This window comes from Chenopodium quinoa, unplaced genomic scaffold, assembly GCF_001683475.1.
Source record: "Chenopodium quinoa cultivar QQ74 unplaced genomic scaffold, ASM168347v1, whole genome shotgun sequence".
In the NCBI taxonomy this organism is placed as follows: domain Eukaryota; kingdom Viridiplantae; phylum Streptophyta; class Magnoliopsida; order Caryophyllales; family Amaranthaceae; genus Chenopodium; species Chenopodium quinoa.
The window spans coordinates 775,092-782,688 of record NW_018743047.1 but is presented as its reverse complement, the minus strand read 5'-3'; positions in this window follow the sequence as shown (position 1 = coordinate 782,688).

Sequence of the window (7,597 nt, the reverse complement as noted above, 5' to 3'; positions counted from 1 at the left end):
TATTAGGGAATTATTTTTGTATAAATTTGTTTCTTTAATATAATTTAAAAAAAAAACACTAAGGACACACCAGGAGATGACATGTGTCATTGTTGGTGTGTCTTTTAGTATATAGTTATTGATAACAACTAGAAAAGACAAGTTGGTGGCGTGGATTTGGTGGTTTTTAGTGGTGTTTGATGGTGGTGTCGGTGGGTCTAGATTTGGTGGTTTCGAAGGGGTAGAGGAGGGGTTTTGGTGATTTCATGGGTTTGGTGGTGTGGGTCTGGGTGGTGGTTGTGGGTGGCGTGGGTTCTAGATCTGGGTGGTTTCGAGTAGAAGTAGTGGTTTCGGGTGAATCTGGGTTGTTTCGTGGGTGGTTTTGAGTGGTTTCTGGGTGGTTTTGTTGGGTGGTTTCTTTGGGTTGTTTTGGGTGGTAACTGTTCGTTGCTAGTGGTTCTAGGTGGCGTTCGAGTTCACCGGTGTGGTGCCAGACTTTTACTTGTTTAATTAATTATTCACCCTCTCTCCTTAATTACATTATTTACATGCCCTTACTTTTAAATAATTATGCCTAAAAGCTTTTTGCTTGGGAACTGTGCACCCTCCCTTTGTTGCAAGAAATAAGAAATGGAGGGAGTAAATTTTAATAAAAATTAGTAAATATAAGTTTTAATCGAAATAATAATTTTAGTTTGATAAAAATACATTATGTTAATTGGATTTAATTTAAGTGCAATAAAAAAAAATCAAGTTAGTAATAATAACATAGATATCTATTTAGCAGGGTTGTACACAGTTTGGTCTGAACTGTAACTAAACCAGACCGAACCGTATTTTAGCGGTTTGGTTTGGTTTACGGTTGCTAAAAATACAGTTGGTTTCAAAGTTTTTGTAAATACGGTTTACAATTTGGTTTGGTTTTTCAAAATTATAAACCAAACCAAACGGTAAACCAATAAACCATATATATATATATATATAGGTAATTATAATATATTAAAAAAATAATAATAATTGCTATTTTTATTGAAAAATTTATAATATAATTTAATCCGTTGGGCTAATTATATAAACTTTATTATAAGTTAATGAAGTATTATTTGGAAATTTTAAGAAAAAAAAATATCGTTTCAGTATAAACCGCAAACCAAACTGCACCAAACCGTATTATTATAGTTTGGTTTGTGTAGACACCTAAAAATGTCTCCCCAAAACCAAACCCGATGATGAACAACCTTTCACCGCCATTATTGGTCGGGGTTGAGTATTTAATCTTATAGTGCTTAAATCCATATTTCCATTTCATAAACCAACCCAATTCCTAGCCCATTTCCCCAAACCATAACTTATTTTCCTCTTTTCGTGCCTTCAAACCCAAAATAATTCATTTCGTGTCCTTTAAAATCATTCATTTCGTGTCCTTTTTATAAAAATGTTTAATCCAGTTTATTTTGGTCCATAATCTTGGTCCAATGATTGAATAGTTGGATGGGGCTTTTAAAAGAGCTTTCCAACGATATATTATAAGCCCAAATCCGAGTTATAACGAATAAGTTATGGCCAAAATATTAAGCCGAGCCCAAACCGAACCTAAGCCCACCTTACCTACGACCCAATGATCATGTGGAGGGTCCAAATTATTGAATACCATTCCTAAACCAATTAGTATTAATTGGAAGCTTCGATAAGTTTCTAAAAGATCTTAATTATCCGTTTTGAAAAGATAAGATTAAAGAGTTTGAAATTGAATAAAACTTTTCTTTTTGAAAATCCTATTTCTATCCAAATTGAAAGACATTCAAAGATAGACAAATATTATTTTCTTAACTTATAGTTTTTATCCAAATTTTATATGGTTGGATAGCCCTTGAAATATCTTTCCAATGATATATTATAATATCAATTCCAAGCTATAATGGAAAAGATATGAATAAAATGTCAAACTCTATCCAAAACTGACACCGTCTCACTATTTCGGCCATATCTTTTATTATATAAAATATTTTAATCTGATTCTAATGGGTTAACAAGTAGACTTCAAGATCTTTCCAACGATATCTTATTCATCTTATTCCGATTTTTGGATCAAAAGATATGATAAAAACAAAAACCGCAAAAACTGCTGTCTATCGCAAGAGTTTTAATCCGATTCGAACTCGGTCTTTTCTTGATTCTTCGAACCCTATTTTTTCTCTATAAATAGAGTTCATATCTTCCCTTTTTCAATGATCAACAAGATTGATCATAAAATAATTCTCTTCTCCCTCTTTAGCCTAAATACTAGCCATCCTATTTTCTCAAAATACTTTTCCTAATTAAGCACTCCAAGGAGTTCATACAATACCCAAAGTTCTATACTTAAACCAAGGCGTGAAAGGTATAATTGACTGAGGGTTTGGACAAATCAACTCTACTTTAATTTAATTTTCATTTGATTTATATTTTTATTGAAGTTACTAACAGTTTATTCATGATGTAGCAATTTAAAGGAACGCGCAGAATGTGAGTAATTAATTAATTTAATTACTCTTATTTTATTTTAATATTGCAAGTATCATGATTAGGGTTACTTCATATTTGATTTTACTAACGATATTATTGTTAAATTGCTTCCAATATTAATGTTTATTCTATTGTTATTATGATCACCATATTGCATGTTTAAAGGGAATATGTAATTGAAAATCACGCCTAATAAGATAATTTGGACAACCGGTTTAGGTTCCTTTTTAATCTTGTTGTTAATTGAATTGATCACAAATATTTTAGAATTATATGTTGCATTAATATTCAACCAATTTAGCTTAATAATAGTTTAGAGCAAATTGAATATTTTGTTTGTATGCCTTTGAGATCGCAGGAATCACTTTTCACTATAAGAATCGAGTAGAGCCCAATACGGGCGAATGTGACTCCATGACTCACTTCGTACCATCATCCCCGATCCTCCTTTCGTGGTTCCGAACCATATGGAGTTAGTAATCTCATGAATTATGAATGGGGTGTAACCTTCACGGGTCAATCGTTGTTGCCTATCGTTGTCCCTTTATCGTGGTTGCCTTTTATGATCCGTGAACGGTTTATGTAGGGAATAATTTCAAGCCTTTAAAATCCCACTAGCTTGAACCCCACTGTGATCATACACTAAAGTACGGTGGCGTCCAAAGGGAAAGAAGATAGAGCAAAAGAGTCGCCAACAAGTTTTTAAGGAACTTGTAAACCGTTCACGAGGTGAAGGTTACACCCCTTAACGATCCAAGAGATCGTCAACTCCATAAGGTCTTGAACCAAATAAGGGTTCGAGGATGAAGGTACAAATCCAACCTAAAAGAGATTGAACCTGCCCTAATAATAGACCTCTACTTTATTCTGATCGTATTCATGTGCGCTTTTTGATTAACATACAATCAATAGGATTAACCCTAAACCTGTTTATCTATGTTGGTTGAATTTAATGCACAAATAAATCTATTATTGGCGATCACTTGAAATTATAATCAAATTAACCCTAACAAGATTATTAAATATCTTATTAAGCGTGATTACAAGTACAAATTCCCTTTAAACATGCATAAAAGTTGTGATCAAGCAATAAAAATATAAATAAGCATCAAGCAACATAATAAATAATTAACGATGATAATAATAATAATCACAATAATAATAATATCATCATAAATTATAACAATTATCATAAATTATAACAATTATAATAGTTATCATGTTCATGTTAATATTAAAGCATAGCAAGATCCTAGGCATGATACTAACAAGATTAATAACAAATCCTAGCATGTCACTAAGCAATAAAAATCAAATCTTTAACCCTAACATGATACTAACAATCATAAATATTAGGAAGAACATAGGAAGCATCATAACAATCATATTTAATATTAAAATTACCCTAGACATGATACTAGGAATATCATAATAACAATATAAACATGATTTCTACATCATAACATCAATAAAAACCATTAAAGTACTTACTTTGATGCCTCGTACCTCTTTCTAATAACAAAATACACACGTTAGTAACTTCAAGGAAAATAATAAACAAAACAATTAAATTAAATAATTGAAATAGAGATTTGGGACCAAACCCTCAGAAATTAAACCTTTCACGTCTAGGGCGAAGGCAACTTCGAATATGGCTAGGTGTTTCTAGATCTTGTGAATGCGGAATTTTGTATGAAAAAGCAAAGGTTTAAAAGAATTGAATGTTTTAAGAGAGATGAATGATTTAGAGAATGCTAAAGAATTAATGATTGTTGATGATTGAAAACAATTGGTGAGAATTGGTGATGAATGGTGAATGATAGATGTGGATGATTGATGAAAACAGAGTTTTTAATACGATATTTATAGAGAAAATCAGCCAATAAAGATAAATTAACAAAACAGAGTCTGACGCTCAGAAAACAGGGCTAGCGCCAACCCTGGCTAGCTGGCGCCAGGCACCACCACTAGCGCTAGGTGCCAATGGCTAGCGCCACGCCTGGTTCCAGGGGCCAAGGCCTGGGGTTAGGCGCCAAGCCTGATACCAACGCGTTTTCGAAAATCCGATAAGTTTACCGTACTGGAGGATAAAATAATATAATTTTCTCAAAAATGCTATTTGATTTTGATTAAAACTCTGAAAAGTCAACAAAAGTCAATTTATCAATGCTAATTGAATTAGGAATGAAAAGAACCTTCTAGAAGATTCTAGAAGACTAAAACCGTTCCTAATTACATTAGGAATGATAAATCATATTAGGCCCTCCCCTAGATCATTGGGCCGCACATAAGGCTCAAAACGGGCCTAGTTTAGTAAATTGGCCATAACTTCCTCAATATTCATCGGAATCGGGCTTATAATATATCGTTGGAAAGCTCTTGTCAAGCCCTATCCAACTACACTACTATTGGACCCATATCATGGACCAAACAAACTGGATTGGCTGTTTTCTTAAAATAAGTTTTCAAAAACAGAGAGAAGAGAAAAGAAAATAAAACTTTCCGCAACACTAGACTTTCCACACTTTCGCTTCATTCGATTATGATTCGACGTGAAAGGTACTCATCATTGGGTTTTGTTTTGGGGAGACACAAATGGGAGTCTACAGTTTACAAGTTCCTTAAAAACTTGTTGGCGGCTCCCTACTTTCCTTGTCCCTAATCGTATATGTCAATTCCCACTTCCTATGAGTGCCAAGCATATTCATCACATGCTTTTACGTAGGCGCACTTCGAGCGACGCCTATAGTTTGGTTCGGTTTCAATACTATTATGGTTTGGTTTGGTTTGAAAAATTGACCAAACAGTATATTGCGGTTTGATTTGGTTTGGACTCAAACTACACCAAAATAGACCAATTTCACCCCTACTATTTACGAATAAAACTATAGAAAGTACACTATTATATAAGTAATCACTAAATTTCCATCATAAAATTCATTTCAAAAGTTTCTTTAAAACGAGATCCATTTATAATATATTTAATTTAGTTAAAAAAAAATAATAGACCTATAGTAAAATAATAATAATAAATAAATAAATAAAATAAAAAAATTAGTTTGGTGAAAATAATTTCACTTCATTAAAAATAATTTAAGTTCAATAACAATAATTTCAAGTTAATAATAATGTTAATATCTATTTACAAACAAAACTACAAAAGTACACTATTGTATAACTAAAATAAAATAAAATCGGGTGTACAATAAAATATTGTACATCCGCTATAAAGTTATCTTAAAATGATCAAAATTTACCCTTAATTGAATGTAATTTAGCCAGTATATATAAGTTACCCTGATATAAATATAAGTTATTTATGCTTTATTAATACACATTAATTAGTTAAAAAAAAGTCTAAAGTTATCCTAAATTCAATAAAGTTACCTCGATGTACACTAAATTGTCCATCGGATGTATATTAAAATTTTTGTTCTATAAATAAGTATAGGATATCGTATGTCTAAATATCCTACATTATCAAAAGCCAAAAAGTTTATTCTAAAATTTTGTCAACAATTCGCGAAACCAGTCACTAATATATAAAGTCGGTCTCACAGCTAGGCCATAAGACAACGACACTTAGCATTTCAGTTTTTTGCTAAGCGTTGAGCCATGTAGGTGGCAAATAGATATTATTGTGATTAGATTGGGAGCCACATTAGATTAGATTGGATAGATTTGTTTAGGATAAAAAAAGATATGTACATAAAATAATTTATAGTTCTTTTGATAAAAATTATCTTTTTATTGACAATATAATTTTACTTATAGAAACACATCACCTATTATAATTAACTAGCCTTTTGACCCATTCGATGCACGGGTTTTTACTTAGGTTATTTTTCTTGTAATGTGTTGGTGTTGTTGAGGAATTTAGTTAGGTATATATACATGGATATTGTAGAACATGAAATGACACATTGGTTGAAGTTATATTTAAGTTTAGGAGATGAAAAAACTATTTTATTGTTAATGTAATGAGCACTAATTAGTTTAACTTTAATTTATTATATTGTATATGAAACACTTAATTTTCTTACTTAAATTTGTAAGTTTTAGAATGCATAAAGATTAAAGACTCAAACATTATTTATATTTTTTTGTTTTTATATTAAAATGGGAATTTAAAAAGAAAGGATTAAGTTAGGTGACATGTGGCATATGAGTGATTGTGGTGACATGTGGCTTAGTATAAATTTGTGGTTTGTGTTTTTAAATACTAAGTATAGATATAGATAGATATAGATATGTGTAGACACCTAAAGATGTCTCTCAAAACCAAACCCGTTGATGAACAACCTTTCACCACGATTATTGGTTGAGTTGAGTATTTAATCTTTGGAGTGCTTAAATCCATGTTCAATCCAATACATTTCATAAACCAACCTAATTCTTAGCCCATTTCCCTAACATAACTTATTCTCCTCTTTTTGTGTCCACATCGCAAAACTGAGCAAAATTAATTTCGTGGCTTTATAATTTTGATCCAAATAATTATTTGTTTAGATAAGCCTTAAAATAAAATTTCCAACGGTATATCATAAGTCCAATTCCAGTTTAAAACAGAGAAGATATATATGAGCAAAACACTAAACTCGCCCCAAAATCGGCACCTTTCACTAAAACGCCCATATCTTAAAATCTAGAAAAGATTTTGATCTGATTTGAATTCAATTGGAAAGTAGACTTGATAAGATTTCCAACAACATATATATATGCCTTATTCCGAGTTATGGATAAAAAGTTATCACAGTTTTAAAAATGCGTGAAAACTCGAAAATACAACGCCATGGTAGAAATACCGTGACACGGTAAATCACGCTGTGTCGCGGCACACATGCCGTGACATAATTTTTTTTAGGGTTTTGCTTCGCGGCGCCTTCAATTTTAGGGTTCCGTGCTTCACCCCTTATACTTTCTCTATATATACGAACCTGATTTACTCAGTTTCGGGGCACCAAATCATTCTCTCTTCCTCTCTTATACACCAAAATCATTCTCTCTTTCTCTCTTATGCTTTAGCCTAATACTAGCCTTCCATATTCTCTCTTCATACGTCCCTTAAGCACTCCAAGGTGTCCATACAGCACTCGAAGTTCTGTACTTAAAC